The sequence below is a fragment of the Orbicella faveolata genome, unplaced genomic scaffold (assembly GCF_042242905.1).
Source record: "Orbicella faveolata isolate gen_17 unplaced genomic scaffold, um_ofav_v1 contig_12, whole genome shotgun sequence".
In the NCBI taxonomy this organism is placed as follows: domain Eukaryota; kingdom Metazoa; phylum Cnidaria; class Anthozoa; order Scleractinia; family Merulinidae; genus Orbicella; species Orbicella faveolata.
In genome coordinates this window covers 19,567,669-19,584,886 of record NW_028301539.1, presented here as the reverse complement: position 1 = coordinate 19,584,886, position 17,218 = coordinate 19,567,669, and the positions used below count along the sequence as shown (strand labels likewise).

Here is a 17,218-nt window from a genome sequence, read left to right as displayed (position 1 = left end):
TCCCCCTTTCAGACTTGATTCCAGCACGACAGGCCCAGCAGTCTGCCAAAAAGTCCAGTATCGAGGGCCTGATTGATCGGGCAATCCACACATTGGATAAAACAAATACTGTAAGTTTTTAAAGTTTGATGATTTTGTTACTCGGATTTCTGGAAAGGAGCAGAAAGCTTTAACAATTTGACTAAAAACTAAAATCAAACAATGAAATTGACATGTTTAAAATATGTTTTTGTTTTTATTCAGCATACTTTCAAGTAATTTTGACTACAATTTGCAATTACACGTTCTACACAGTTCAACCTATCCAAGTGATTCATCTGGTTCAAAATTTCGATGTTAAAAGTTAACTACACTCTCTTTTTTTATACTGAGAATATTGTTTTTCCGGCCAAGGCTGAATATTCTTATTTTTCTGCCAATATTCGGCTGAAAATATTCTTGTATTATTATTAAATTAGTTGCATGTTATCCAGTTTTTTTTAAGTTTGCTTGCTAGTTTTCCTGTTTAGAAAAAGGAATAATTATGTCATTTAAGTCAAAAACACACAATTGCATTTTATTAACAGATTTTCAACACAAAATTGTATTCTATTGAAAATCTCAGCCTCTGGTTTATTCTTACAATATTTTTAAAATTTTGCAGATTTCAGCCTCGATATTCTTATAAAATATATTCTTATAAAGAAGAAAGAGTGTATTAATTTAATGTCCTTTTACTTCAGGTTACCCAGAATGATTACCACGAGGCAGTAACGGAGCTTGGACTACTCCGAACAATGGTGGAACGGCTAGAATGTTCCTTCGCCAGCCAAGAAGCAAAATTGGTTGGGATATTCGCAATGATGACATTAAACCCACCCCAGCAACCCAGCAAACTTCAGCAGCCCAGTCGGCAGCCCCAGTTTTCCACTCCTGATTTAAACTACCACAGACAGAATTCACTTGAGCTGCTGTTAACTCCACCACAGAGGACAAATTCCCACCCAGATGCAGTCTGTTTCATTTACGCCCTCTTTGGCGGACCCGGACAGAGTGCTTGATCACTTTGACGATTTCATGCGTCATTCGCAGCAGGATTTAACAGGTACACACATGTATTTCAAATGTTTGGTAATGGTAAATGTGACATATTGGAAATCTAAATCAGTTTGGAGTTGCATTATTTTCAACGGAATGATTCATGGTTTTTCCTCATGTTTGGTGGTAATAAACATCAACGTTTACACGTAAACTCTTTTTTGTGAGGACCTTTTTATATAAGAACGCAGAGGCTGAGATTGACCCAAATTTTAAGAACATACAAAGAACACACCCCAGGCTGAGAACCACTGGAGAAAGTTTATTATGACAACTTTTTTAAAGAACAGTATGAACTCTGTTAAATTGCAACATAAAACTTGAGTCTATACAGTCCCAATATATACCAAGATCATACCTTCATTTCCACTGCTTTTAGGGACATACATGAACATAAACTACGAGCTTGTCTTATTGCATGGTTCATCGTAGAACATCTTTGGCTGTATGGTTGGTGACTTAAGAACATCTTAAGAACGTTTCAGGCTCAAATAGCAAAATAACCTCTCCTTTCTTAAGTTTAGATATAGTCCCTATCGGTGGATCGAGTAAAGTGCGGCTTCCTAAAGAAGACTATGTGCATGTGAAGTCAGCTGGAAAACCGACAGTGATGGCCCTGCGTCTCGTCAACAGGCTGTTCTCCAAGGAGACTCTAATGAAGTCCACTGTGCACAGAACTAAAGAATTTGCCACACTGGACGCCATCGTAATTGCTGCAATTAAAGGTTAACTTGACAAGTCAGTATTGTTTTGATGCTAGTGCTTATGAGTTCAAATGGTGTTGCGGGGAGGTAAAATGTATACAAATGAGCAGGGAGACAAATGAGACATGACTGGATAACTTTCCCAAACTTTGTTTCTTTTTAGCCGAAGTAACATCAGCCTTCAGCTACATGTGCCGCGATACAGAAGACATTACCAAGATCTGGGAGGGATGTAAGATAAGCATTGGCAAGCGATGCCACAACCTGAGAAAAAACACTAGGCAAGAATAGCTAAGATCATCAGTTAACCTGAACTCGGTAGTTTTCATTTTTTTCATAACTTAGTCATACGAGCGAAGTTTCAAATCTGGTTATAATTTTATTATTCTATAAAATTTTATCATATGAGCCAAGTGGTGATTGTAAAAGTAGCTTTCTTCATTTTTCCATAGATTCGTGTTATTGAACTAGTTTCACAGATATTTGTTATCATACAAGGCTAGCCTAAAGTTTTAGAGTGCAATTAAGTTTAAAACAAATATTAAACAAAATATTGCTCTCTACATTGGTTGCTTCATTATTTTAACTTCAACGGTTCAGGTGAAGAAGGTTAGACTTTTCTTGCAGTCATTGTTAAGTTATGAAAAGGGTTGATTTGGTTCCCTTTACAGCACTTATCAGTTAACAAATCTGTTTTTGGTCTTGCGAAATTTTGACAGTAAGAAATCAATTTGCACCTTGAGTTGTGTTGACACGCTGCTTGCTCCTCACTACTGTTTTTTCAATGTTCATAGTGTACTAAACAGTCCTTAATTTGAGAGTTGAGTTTTGTCTTCTTAGAGGAAGGAACAATTACCTCAGTACTCGATAAATTTCCCATTTTCAAGGCACGGCAATGTTCTCATCGAATAGTTTTCTCTATACATGTACATTGGTTGTTTTATTATTTTAACTTTAAGAGTTAAGATGAAGAAGGTTAGACTTTTCTCGCGGTCGTTGTTAAGTCATGAAAAGGCTTGATTTAGTTCCTTTTAAAGTGCTTATCAGTTAACAAATCTATTTTCGGCATTGCGGAATTTTGACAGTAAGGAATAAATTTGCACCTCAAGTTGTGTTGACACGCTGCCTGCTCCTTACTACAATTGGTACCGCCAACTATGTTCTCAACGTTTGTAGTGTACTAAACAGGCCTTAATTTGAGAGTCGAGTTTTGTCTTCTTAGAGGAAGGAACAATTACCTCAGTACTCAATAAATTTCCCATTTTCAAGGCACGGCAATGTTCTCATCGAATAGTGGATTTTTACGCAGTCGGGATAAAACAGTCTAACTGGAAGTGTAAACATTGTGACTGGATTCTTTCGACAGCAGTAACAATAGGTTACAGGCAAGTAAGTCTAATTGCAATCAAAATAAATCATGTTCACTTACACGTTTTGGTCTGAATAGTTTTCTCTCGTTTAAAAGAGGCTTTCCTTCTGTGAAGTGATTTATAAAAACTCGTGCGTGCAGTGAAGCGAAAAGAGTATTATCACGGCCAACCAGATGGCAAGTAAGCTGAGGCGGTTTCGTGTGCAAAAATGTTCAGAGCAGCCCTTAGAAAGTTTTTCTTTCGATAAATTTCACATGTTCAAAGCGAATGACAGTATTCTCATTATTATTTTGAACATGACCAGGGATAAAACAGCTTAAATCCGCCTTAAATTTTGACGAAATTTTCATGTTTGTGTTGACACGTACAGGTGTGCTTCAAAATTCACATTCGTCTGGTCAAATTGAATCACAATCCTTGTCACATTAAATTGCACTCAACTACATGTCTTTGGCCATAAAACCTTTTTCTTCCGTTTCACAAGAAGGCTTCCTTCCAGGACAAGAAAGAGCACTTAGGAGCACTGAAGCGAAAAATGTTTCTCACGCCCGCGGGAAGTGATGTGATGTTGTTTGTTTTTATGCCTCGAAAGTTCGATGATCTTCCCTTTCCTTTTCGCATCAGTTCTTCGATATTTTGCTGGCTTGAAAGTTCATTTCTTCGAACTTTCGCTGTGCCTTGCGAATTTTCGATCGACCATGATAATTATCGTTGAAATTTATTTGAATTTTCTCGTGGGCGGTACGAATGTTTGTTCGAAAAGTCCACGATGTTTTGAGAAAAATTCGTGAGAACAGAGGCTGAATTTGGTCGAAATTCGCTCTCGTTACTTTTGCACAGTACTGTATGTATTAGCAGGGTTTTATTTCTTGAGAACTTGAACTCCTGATAACTCAATTTTTTTTGGATTTCCCCTGTGGGTTTTGGTTATTGGGACCATGCACTCAACAGTACTTTAAAGATTAACTTTGTTGACTTAATTACATTTTTTTTCTTAAGGTATTGTTGGAGATCCCAAGTATAATTTGAAGACAGACAGAGAGTGCTTTGACAAAATCATCAAGCACTCTTCCTCGCCATCTGCATTCGCGCTGAACCTCTTGGATAATCTCATACCAAAAGATGTTCAACGTATCTCCAACATTAAGGGGTCAAATGGGAAAGCACCCTTAAATTCAATGGTTCTGGCAGCCATTAAAGGTATAATATAATGGTACCAATTTTTGTATTCTTTACTTTTAATATCTTGCAGCCTGGTTCAGTACCATTTTTTGTTATCGCAGTAAAAACATTAAATTTGTGACACATATATTCTAAAAATTAGTACCAAGTTCAGTTGTTTCTCTTACCCTTACTATCATTAATCACATTTTTTTAACTGTAGGACAACTGCAGAGACAATATAAATGGAGCGACGAAGATTTAGAGAAGAACTGGGGAGAAAAGACTGGCATACAGCAAAAAATTGCTGATAAGTGTAGAAATTTAAACAAACCTTGCAAAAAGAACAACTTATGATGAAATAACATTTTTAATGCTGGCAAGCGTTAATTTTGTGAAAATGATAATCCATTTTTTTAAAATTGTTTTTAGCAGATTGTTCTGCAATTTGGCACATGCTGATATTGCATGTACATGCATGCATGCATTCTATAATGTTGTATTTCATTCAAAGAAATTAATCATTATGTAATTCTAGTTTCCAAATAAACTTGCAGGTTTAGTTCAAAACATATGGTACAGATGTTATAGGATTTCCCTTGAAATCCCTTGATTATAATAATTTCCTGTATATGTGGCAGGGTTACATGCAGCTGTGATTCCGGGTGGGATTACAAAATTATGGTAATAACAACCTCCAGTATTTGATCATGGCAAGAAAAGCCAGGATTCCATATGAATTCCCAAGTGGGATTAGCGGGAATTTTATGATTGCCAGGTGGAATGGCTTCTTCGATCCTTCACGGGGGATCCCAGGTGGGATCCTTACGATTCCCAGGTGCGATGGCTTCTTGGATCCTACCTGGAATTTCAGGCAGGATCCCAGGTGGGATGCCCCCTGGGTTGTTCCATAATCCCAGACGGGATCCCAGGTGGGATCCTGCCAAAAATTGGTGGGATCCCAGGTGGGATCCTGCCAAAAATTGGTGGCATCCCACCTAGGATCAACCCGGGATCCCAGGTGGGATTGGCAGGATCTTGCCTCACTGTTTTACCTGGGAATAAAGAAATAAATGCATTTAAGCTTGCATGCAAACCTTTGTTTGTTCAACCTTCCATCAACCCGGTAAAGGTGAGAGTTTGTGCACGATGGAACTATTATATCACTATTTCAATCAAAAAACACAAATATGCGTTTTTAATGCCCTGTTAGAGCCTCCCCCGCAAGCGATCTCATGTGGAAGTCAAAAAGAGGCAGCTTTTGAGCCTGCATTTGATTGCACTGCGGTATTTGCTAAGGTACAAGAAGCTGCACATCGCTGTACATGAAGTTAATAAGTAGTCTCTGGCATGATTTACCAGCATTGGCTGAGCTCCTAGAGAGCTCATTGGTTCATTTCAGGAACCAATAGAAAAACTGGCAGTATTTTTCGATCTGAATAATGGTCAAAGGGGATATATAAACTCAAAACAGCATAATCTACTCTGACTGCTCACAGAACCATCAGTGGTAACTGACGAGATTCTCTTAGAATCGAAACTGCAGTCTTGCCTCAGCAATACTCTTGTGAAATGGCAGCAACCAAACTTACTGCTGATGGTCTTTTATCGACCGAAGAGACAGATCCTGCTACCGAGGATACCAGAATGGACACTGATATGTCTCATGAAGAGGATGCCCTCCTGTCCTGTCAAGGTGAAGACATTGGCTCTAGTAATCAGTGTCCCAAACGCTCAAAGACAAGAGCGCAAGGAGACAACGAACAAGCCAAAGAAGCCCGAGCACAAAACCAAAGAGCCTGTACGCTCTGACGCAACGAGCAATGACAGAGGCAGAAAGCACCAAAGAGAAATACAACCAAAGTCTGCCAAAACTACTGGCAGTTCCAATAGAAAAAGACCACAGCACGACGAAGAGCTAAACTTCATCCAGGAGAAGATTGACAGCTTCAATAACTCTATCAGTCTGCTTAATACTCACCTGGAGAAGGGCTCATGCCCCAAGACTTTAAGATACAATGCATGGGCGATCACGCCCGACAAGGACTTTAAGAAAGACATTAACTCCATTAGAAAGAAAGCCAAACAGGCCCTTGTAGGGGCTCTAGTGAAATTTCACCACAGGCACATAGAAAGGCTTGAGAATAAGTACAGAAAGCTGGAACAAGCGAAGTCTCACAGAGGTTTCCATGAAACCAACCAGTCTTCCCGCAAAACGCCGGCTAGAAACAGAAATGTGAACGAAGATAAGAAAGACAACGAGCTAGCCAAAGTGTTGAAAGCCAAGATCAGAGAGGTTAATATATTGCTGGAACAAATGAGATCACAAGCAATGAATAAAAAAAGTGAATCTTATCCTGTTGTCTTATCTGACCCTTTAGAAATAAGGGAGGAAGGGAAAAGAAACAACACAAACAACAAAGCGGTTAAAAGCCGCAAAAGATTAGAGTGGAGAAAAATCAAAGAGAAAAAATGCTTTCAAAACAACATTGAGTCATGCAAGCAACATCAAAAACCTGTCAAATACATGGCTGACAGACAAGCAAATTACCCTGCTATGCCGTGGTTTGAAATTCATTCCTGCTCCCGTGACAAGAGAAAACACTATCAGGCGCCAGCTACTCAATGACTTCAGTCATTTTGCCAGAAGAATGCGCCTTAAGTACATATTTCACGGTCACGATAAAGAACCTCATCCTTTTGCACGTCAAGTCAGACTGGGACCCACCAGTCCAGCCCTCAGTTGCTCTAGAAACCTTTCTAGAAGAAGTCAAATTTGACCTTGCTAATATGAAATTGAACAGGCCGAAAGACAACCTTGAGAATTAGTTTAGAGAAAACGTAGCTAGAATTACGCAGTAGCAAACAAAATATTCAAAAGAAAAGGTCGCACCTCACACAAATATGCAAGTGATGCATGTCATTGATCTCGCATGTAAACAATAACTTATTTGCATTTAAATTTGCAAATGTCCGCAATTTTTGCCACTAAACTTAGCAGAAGTTTTACATGCATTATATCTTTTGATCTTTCCACAACTATAATAGAATCAGTACTGCGTTATGCGGCAAAACAACCTTTCTGCAAAAAAATATTAACATGCAGTGCTGTCGTACATTCGCCAGCGAACGCAAACTAGGAGAATATTTTTTCCCCGACACTTTCAAATCGGGTTTTAAAAGAGTATTCGGAACATTTCAAAGGGGTTTCCAACATGTTCCACATTCCAAAGGGTTTCAAAGCATTTCAAAAGGATTTCCAAAGGATTTCAAAAGGGTTTCAGAAGTATTTCAAAGCGTTTTCAAAGCATTTTCAAAGGGTTTCCAAGCGTTTCCAAAGGGTTTCAAAGCATTTCCAAAGTGTTTCAAAAGGGTTTCAAAGCATTTTCAAAGGGTTTCCAAAGGGCTTCAAACCCTCTAAAACTGGGTTTCCAAAAGGGTTTCAGAGCGACCTCAAACCCCCTAGAAAACATTTTTGTGGATAAGACGTCTTTTCGTATGGAGGGTCACAAATCACTTATTTCTGAAATTGCAAAATGAGAACGTTAGTTTTTCAGATTTCTGGAATAAAAAAAAATTGTTTTTAATTAATAATTTGACATGTACCATGCATTTTCAAAGACTCCTGAAGTGTGGTCTCTCTTGGTTCTGGCTTATTCTGTCAACACCTCTATTGTTTAAGATTGTGCAATTGGTCATTTCAGATGACCATCGCTTCCATAACTAAGCCTTGCAGTTCCTCATGCTTGTTCAACTAAGTGTTTCATTCTTCATGTTTGATGATGTTCTATTGTAGGTTTTTCTTTTTCCATGCACTTGCATTGAAGTTCATAATTATAGTTTGATTGCACTTTTTTCATTGCAAATGTAGATGTAAGTACTTGATTATTTGGTTTATTGCAGGCATGTGCATTGAAGTTTGAATCTAATTTCAACTAATTAAAGTCTCTTTTCATTGTTAGTTGTTAACCGATAACCAAAGCTGTTATCAACTTCAACTCATCATATCTGTCACGATATTCTTTAGCCTGCGTAGCTTGGTGGTTTAAGCAATTTCTTAAGCAATTTGAATGCAAGCACACAAAGCGGCGAAGCTGTGAAAACGAGCGCAAAGCAGTTGTCGGACTCCCAGGCTCCTTGCAGCTTTGGTGCTCATTGTCGCGGCTTCCCCGCTTTCTTAGCACGCTCTAAAAACCACCAAGCTATGTAAGCTAGCCGTTCTTAGGCAAGTGATTTTCTCTAGTGATGCCATATGATTGTTTTTCTCATGCACGTGCGCAAATTGAAGTTGGAAATAAACTGAAATAATTGCTCTTTTTTCCATAACCATAAGAAATCTTAAAATCAGTTAAACTAATGAAGGTTTTTCTTTCACATTGAATGTCCGGTGTCAACCGGCAAAGAAAATGTGAAGAAAAAGGCTACTGTGTTGAAAATCATATTGGGTAAACAGCCGTTGCATGATTCAACAAGTGCCATCTTGAACCAACCACCAGTAGAACCCAAACCCTCCTAAAGCACCTTGGAGGCAGCCAGACGAAGACGCTGTACAGGATCTGCTGGCTGCAAGACCAGATAAGAACGAGTCTCCACTGAGGTCACTTTGTCATGAAGATACCAACAAGTCTCCACCAAGTTTCCCTGGCTACCTGAACAACCTTTTCAAAAAATTAACAGACTCAGAGACTTTAGGAGAGAAACTAAATACGGTTTTAGACAATCAGAAAGCATTATTTTCGCTCATGTCAAAGCTAATGGGGGATGTGGCACAAAATTCAAGGGACCTAGCACAACTTTTCTGTAACGCAGCAAATTTCACGAGACGTAGGACCAATTGCGAGCACTCAGAAAGACAAGCCTAGTACAATGTACAGGGAGAGGGGTACACTGTAAGGAAGTGTAAAGGGATATCGTGTTATTTATTAATACTCATGTTAAGGGTTAACTTGTATAAATTAAGGATTACATTTTGTTATAACTTTAAATAAAGATCGTTTGCTTCTAATTTTGTTGTGGCTCCTCATTGTGTATCTACTTGTAATCTGGGTGGCAATGCTGAAAGAAAGAAATGGATTCAGAAAGCTGTTAAACAAAATGATTCTATGAGTGTACGTCATTTCACAATAGCCGATGCTGTTAAAGTATATTTTCGGGAGCTGTCACAGTATATAGGAGCTGAAAAGTGCTTTACTTTTTCAGGGGATGTTCAAGTTCCCTTCAGGCTTGAAAAGCATTATTTGAATTACTTAGTTGCTTCGCTGCAAAATCCTTCTAAGTGTAATTTTAACTCAAAGCAAAATTGAGAATAGCAGGCTGAACGAGATGAAATTTGATATACTGTACGAGCCGCTTAATAAAGATAGTTTTCTTTACACAGAGATGATTTGTTTACCTTTTGAAATGTAAAAGTAGTCATTTTTTGCAATCTTCTGACTACACTTTGATATTTACAATACGCATTTGGCCTCAAGTTTCCATCTATCATGAGTTAATTTCGGGTCGCGATTCAAAAATCAAAGCGGCAAGTAACATTTGTTTGTCTATTTGGTCGTGCAGTTGTAATAAATACGGTTCATAATTTTTTTCATTCGATTCAGAGTAACTTTGTCGATCAGTTCTAAATTCGATGCTGGGTTGGCGCATTTTACATGGCTTGAGAGTGTGCATTTATCATGTCCCGGAGTCCAGAGTCCCAGAGTGGCGGTGGAATGTAAAACAACAAAACAACTTGATCAGTGACCTAATCAACTAAGATATCCTTAGTATAAAATGTTCGTGGGAAACTTTAAAATCGACTTGAAATAAGTTTTAATGAAAAATCCAACTAACAAGCTTGGTACTTTTCAGATAAAATGGTTTGAACAAATGACTTAAATGTCGTTGAAAATGATGTATTTATTTCAAGGGCATGCACTTGTTTTTAAACCTTGTAGCTCAACTTCTTTTTGTCTAATTTCTCTGGATCTCTCAAAAGCCTGTGTCTTGCTGCTGTGCACAGCCACCAGCCTTTTCATACGGCTGCGGTATTTTCTAAGTGTCACCTTTAGTTTCTCTGGCTTGTGCAGTATATTTGGAAGACCTGGATCCATGTCTTGTATATAAAGCATCCTCTGGGTATCTATTGAGTTTTGTATTGAATATTTCTAATGAAAAGAGGTAAGAAGTGAAGGAACTAATTGAACTGAAAAATAGACCCAGATCGATGTCATGCAATCTTTACATCTAAGTGATCATGTGCTGCAAATACTTCCACATGGATATTTTTGTCTTCCTTTTGCTCATTTCTTAATTTTCTTCCTTACTAGCACACAATGTTTTCGTTTTGGTTTTTTGTAACTTTGTTTGGTTATCACAAGCCTATTTTGAAGGAGTTTTTTGTATACAATAATTTGAATTGGTGTATGTAAATGCAACACATTTACTTTTCCCATTTTTTAGTGACTGTGCAACAAACTAGAAATCCTATCTAGTTTTAGCTCCAAAATTCTAATGCCTGGTCAGGTCCATTGCTAATGATTTCCTAAAGCTAGATAAAAGGGAATAGTAATATATCTCTGAAAAAGTTACTGCCCACAAATCGAGTTTTTGTCATTTGTAGTAATTGTATTTACCAATTTGCCCATGGCACATGAACACGCAAATAGGTTCCCTTTGTGGTGCATCTGACTTCTTAGGAATTATGTTCAACAAGATACCTTTCGATGCAGAAGTTTATGTGATTCTCGAAAACTATCCCTTTGGAAACTGAAAATGATTTGCTTTTGGGTTCGCACAAGACACATTTCTTTTTGTATGAGCAAAGAGCATGCAAAACTGTTTTGAGAGTTGCCGTCGAGAGAGATCTAAGTTTAAAACAGATAATTACCAAACACAAATAGATCCATGGCAAACGGTTTGCTTACCTCTAAAAAAGTTCTAAATATAGAATTCTCACGGCGTTTGAGCTGTTATCTTTTAAAATTGAATTTCTCGATTGCTACCCAATAAGCAAAGCTTGCACGTGTGAGGCTCTTAACTTTTTCTTAAATTGAGCAAACCTTATCACGCGGACAAACTCCACTGGATTAAAATCTTTATAACTTTACAAAGACATGTGCAGGAAAATGAGGTTAGGTCTTTTGAAATGTATTGTATAGACTTGAGCGCTCACTTTGTCAAAAAACTTTGAAATCAAACATTATTTACAGTTCGGCATCCTGAATAATTAGGACGCACGTGTTTTCTTCTGCCCAAATCGAGTCATTTGCTCTGCGTTGTCGGTTGAAGAATTGGAAAATGGGGAGAAATTGCTCCTTTGCAGCAGCTAGTTGGTGGCCAATGCGGTCAAGACCCTCGAAGTACTAAAGTCCAAGATTTAGTTCCCTTGCTAACTTGTAACAAGGATATATCACACCACAAAAGCTCTCTAGGTCTAATGACTGCCAGCGGTGTAGACACTGAAGTGGAACTGATTCTAGCAAGGTCTTCAATTTTCAGTTTGCCTTCCAATATTTCTTACATGGATATTTGTCCCGCTCATCGTTCTTCACTGGGCATTGGCTGGCAAAGGGGTTTGGCACGTTGCCGTATACCAGCCCAGCTGTCGAGGCACGTCCACAAATCTTGTACTACGGATCGTGGAATCAGTAAAGATATCTGCAGATTAATCTTGTGTATTACTGGAATATTTCTTCCAGTCGGGTCTGGTAAGTGTCCATTCAAATAAAATTTATAGACTGCTGTGCTACATTACATTTCATAAAAGCCAAGTCACATGCAAAAGAGCAATGTTGAACACTAAAATTGAATCATTATTCAATATTTATTATTTTATCTTTTTTCAAGGAATATGTATTGAATGTAGGATAACTCTTGGAGAACATATCCGAGCCGATTGCCAAGTCCCGCAACTTATTGCCCTTTCAGAGAGTATTCATGAGCTTTCTTTGGTAAGTACTAGCTATTTTGGGAGTCTCGCACATACCATTGATTTTATATGTAACTATATACAGGATCAAAGTCTGAATTTCATTACGTTACCATACAGCTCTGATTCTGCATCGCCCTTTTTTAATCAGACTCCCTAATTATACTTAGCGACACTATTGTTATGGTTGTTTCTAAAGATTTTCAATCATTTATGCCACACCTTGTTTCCTATATATTAGCATGGAAAAGCCTCATGAACCGTGCGCAATATAACAGTTGACGTTGCTGTTCTAGGCTGAGGAGACGACTATTACTGGTCCTGAACACAGTACCCCAGCTACCCCAGGAGGAAGCTTCTATTTGCCACCTAGCGACGACTCGTCCTCCTCTGACGAGATCTCCTTTGACAGTACATCAGCAACAACAAAGCACGAACCAAAGTCCAAGACCACTGACCCACTCGATGATTATTTGCGCACTCGAGGAATCAGTCCCATTTGTTCTCTGCTACAGTGGCCTTGGGAAGAAGCAAGTGTTTAAATATCGTGTTTAAATAAAGTTTATCTATCTATCTATCTAAGTGAAAGAACACGACACTACTACGTGAGGAAGGCAGGTCAAGGTCTATCTACATTTCTACAAGACATAGCTCCAAGTGATAGTGGTTCTCTCTTCAAGGCAGTCTATTCCTCTGGTGTCATACAAAGAACCTTACGTAACGAAGAGGAAGCCAGAAGCAGATCAGTTGACAAAACCATGATGAGCGCACTTGCCGAGTGCTACCGTGCAGCTGACAGCTGGGAGATGTGTTGGCAAATCTTGTCCGTTATAGTTGATAAGTTGACACTGAATCAGCTCCAACACTGGATACCCGATTTATCTCAGTATCGTTTCACTGAGGCCAGACACCACTGCTTAGAATATGGAAGGGGGGCACCAGTGCTAACAGTTCCGACACCAAGGATGAGAGTATCCACTGCTCAAATTGACCACTTCATAGCATTCATCACTAGTCCCCATATTATCCAAGATTTGCCTTTTGGCAAAATAACAATCATGTTATCAACAAAGAAGACTACCAAGGATTCCAAATGTCATATGGATGATTATCCCAGAGCGAATAGTCATCCAGTATATGACTTACTACCAGGAGTCTGGGTTCATGCCACTATGTCACTCTACCCCTCTGTGGATTTTGAGCAAGTGCGCTGCGTCTGTTTGAACATCGGTTCAAGGGCTCAATTATGTTAGTGCTGCAGGTGCAGAAACATTTGACAATCTGTGTGATGTTGTTGAAACCCTTGGACATGTAGGGCAAGGTATGGGATGGGCGAAACAGCAGGAAAATAATCTATGTGCAAGCAAGTGGTACCTTAAAAGCGACTTTAAGGTGGGTGTGACCCTTGCTAGGCAGATCCCTCCACCTCTCTATGTCACTCGCCCCAGATCTTTGTCTTGTGCGTTCAATATGGCGTCTGCGATCACACTGGTTTTCTGCGTTAAAAAAACCCCTCTACCATCTGCTAGCAGTTTAATCAAAATATCATTAAATGGCATTATTTCTATTGTTTTATTTTGTTCTGTTGGGGCTATTTACCGCTAAATATTTGTCAGTTTCATGGTTCTACCGTCCGGCACTCAAAGGCTGATTAATAGAAAGGACTAACTCAATGAACGCACTAATCAGTCCATACGGAACATGTGATAACAAAATGTTAGGGCGTATTTCACTTGACTGTTGTAGAACTACTAGCAAATAAAACTCCTCAGCCAACCAGGAGCGGAACCCATTAACCAACAAATCAATCAGGAGGCGAAGTATGTCTGACTTGCGTTTAGTAGTGACATAAGGAAACGTGCGTTTGGGTTTAGTTCGCCATTTCATTGGCTCACTGACGACAGACCAAGCCCCTCAATCAATAGAAAAATAAGGTGAATCCAAGTCTGACAGTCGTGTGAAATCTTCTCTATCTTTTTGCTTAGTTCTCTATAAAGCAGCGCATCTTAATTATAACTTTTTTCAAACGTTTATTGCAGGTACACGTTTCCCAGAGTTCTACAGTAGCAGATCACTGCAGGTCATACGCTATAAGTGACCCGAAGGAGCCTTTGTTCCAGGCCACATGTGATCACGATCACAGTGATGTGTGTGAGTGCTGCGCTACATTGGCGTCAACTCTAAATGATATCAAGGAAGTTTTGGTTGCGCAAAGTCAAAACATGACATCCAACACGAAGGAAGAACTTGTTTTCCAAGTCAAGAATGGAAAGACCGCTATATTGGCATGGAAGTCTCAACTCCTCTGCTCCGTCAATCAGGATGGCACCAGAATACAGCTTTTGGAAGCGATTGACCAGTCGTCTGTTTTAATTGTTTAAGACTGGGCAATGAAATATCCTCCTCGGAAGTATAGAGAAAGTCAGACCGACTGGTTCAGTAAATGTGGAATCCCATGGCATTTGACAGTTGCCACAAGACGAGAGGCAGGGGAGTTGCAAATGCTAATGTTCGCACACATTTTCAAGTCCTGTAGTCAAGACAGCTGTGCAGTCCTTGCCATTATGGCTGATGTTATTTGGCAGCTCAAGATCGCCATGCCTGGGCTCAAGACCGTCTGTTATTGGCAGGATAATGCCGACTGCTACCACCAAGGAACCACTCTCATCTGTGCAGCAGCCCTAGGCCATGAAGAAGGTGTCAAGACCAAGCGTCTAGGTTTTTCTGATCCACAAGTGGGCAAGGCGGCATGTGATTGGAAGGCTGCGACTATAAAGTCACATATGAGGACTTATCTTAACGCTGGAAACGATATCGACACCTGAGCAGATGAGAGACGCGATACTCTCTTCTGGTGGAGTTCCTGGTGTTAATGTAGCATTGTGTGAAACTGTCCAAGTCCCGACGGTGCTATCTTCAAAGATAGAGGGCATTAGTCGGCTCAGTAATATCGAGTACAAGGAAGAAGGGCTACTAGTTTGGAGGGCGTATGGTATCGGCGATGGTAAACTCATTGCTACAGACAAATTGCATTGCCCATCCCCATCTGACCTATCAACCCTTACCCGAGTTACTCGCTCTTACTCAAGCGCATTTACATCTGTCAAGGAGAGGCACATAAAAGCATCAGTTTGAGATCCAGAGTGCATATCAAAGAGGAAGACAGTAACGCGGCGATCTTCAGCTGTCCTGAGGAGGGTTGTGTGAAAACATTTGAGAGATATTCATCAATGCAGCGGCATTTAGACTGTGGTAAACACCAACGTGCTCTTGAGCGATATACTCTACTGGATAGAGATGCTGTTGGATATGCTCAAATGCTTGAGGGGCAATGTGAAGCTGTTCCCGAGCTGGATGCAGTTGCAGAACTGCCATCTTCTCATGACATGCTACCAAAGGATTGGGCGCTGAAGTCAAATGCTTCCCATAGATGTAGTTTTATGTACAAGCAAGAGAACTACCTGACTGAGAAATTTTAACAGGGTGAGCGGTCAGGACAAAAAAGTGATCCGCTATCAGTTGCACACTCTATGATGTTTGTCGTGGACTCCCAAGGGAAGCGGATGTTCAGTAGTGAAGAGTTTTTGACTGCATCTCAGGTTGCTGGATTCTTCTCCAGACTTGCGGCAAAGAAGTCTCTGTTTAGCAATGATGATCTTGAAGAGGAGATTGAATGTGCCACCCAGGAGGCAACCATTGAAGAATTGACGAAGGATGTTTGTCGGGAATTTTTGCCAGGACACCCCATCATGTGGGATAAATATAATCTATGCGAAATGACCTCAGAAGAGAAATTCAACACGACCAAGTTATCGGTTGCAAAACTAAGAGACATTTGCGCAGGACTTGACATTGCTGTTGATATATCCATCAAACGTAAACAGCCCTATGCAGACAAAATTGAGGAGTACTGTCAAAAATGCCACTGTAAAGCGGATAAGTAAAGCCCAAAGTTAGCACAGGGCTGGGGTAGGGGGATAGGAAGAGGGTAATCATAGGGATAGGTTCTTCAGTATCACGACCCAAATACCACACCAAGCCCTAACCTAAACTACGTCAATCATGGGAACACTTTCATATAGACTTTCTTCTTAGAATCCATGTCACTATGATCCTGCAGGGGATTTATACAAGCTTGCGCTATGCAGGAAATTTGTTTTCTGGCTTGCACCCGCGCAATTTTGTTTTCAAAATCTTCCAATCTCCCCCACACTTCAATAAAAAAAATGGAATGGGCCGTCCTTTACCCCAAATACATTTTGTTTTCACTCACTTTAAATTCAAAATTAGTACAAAGGTGGGGTAGGGGACTAGGGGAGTGAATAGGGTGTGGTTACGAACTTTACCCTATTTTCCACTACCTACTGAGCTATTTTGAGCGAAAGCAATTGAGTGAATTACTGTTTATATATTTGAAACAAAAGACATGAAAAAGCCTTGTGTATGTTTATATCATGATGGAAAATCTTAATTAAATTGTTGCAGTGGCCGTGCAATGGACCCTTAAATGCATTGCGTGCAACATTGCAAATGAAAACTTCTTTCCCCCTCCCTCCTCAGAAAAAAAATTAATCACCTGGGTCCGGAAGCGACGAAGGAAAGATTGCATTACACTCACTAGACTGAGATTTATGTCTTGCACTTACAAGAAACTAAACGAATGTCAAGAGGTTGCTCACTGAGAGGTAGATATTGCAACATATGGATTGATTTTCTGGAAAAGTGTTGGACAAGCTTAGACTGGAACCGGTGTACAAGCTCGATGTCAAGATATGACCCTAAATTATAAAGCACGGCAACAAGATAACAAATAAAATTATGTATGTATGTAATGGAAAAATTAACTGAGAATGTCAAAATTATTGCCTTCAAACACCCATTTGGAAGGTAAGCTGTCATCTAAGTATTATCTCAGCTTTACTGGGTAGTTTTAATGGGAACTGGCAGGGTTTTTCAACGGTTTGCTCAGAAAGCGAGCTAAGGCTAGTTGAATTGTTTAC

General features: G+C 39.6%; 1 pseudogene; it reads left to right on the top strand.

The window, feature by feature from the left end:
• The first annotated feature begins 12,887 nt into the window (after nucleotides 1–12,887).
• LOC149117023 (uncharacterized) lies at nucleotides 12,888–14,599 on the top strand (annotated as a pseudogene).
• The last annotated feature ends 2,619 nt before the right edge of the window (nucleotides 14,600–17,218 follow it).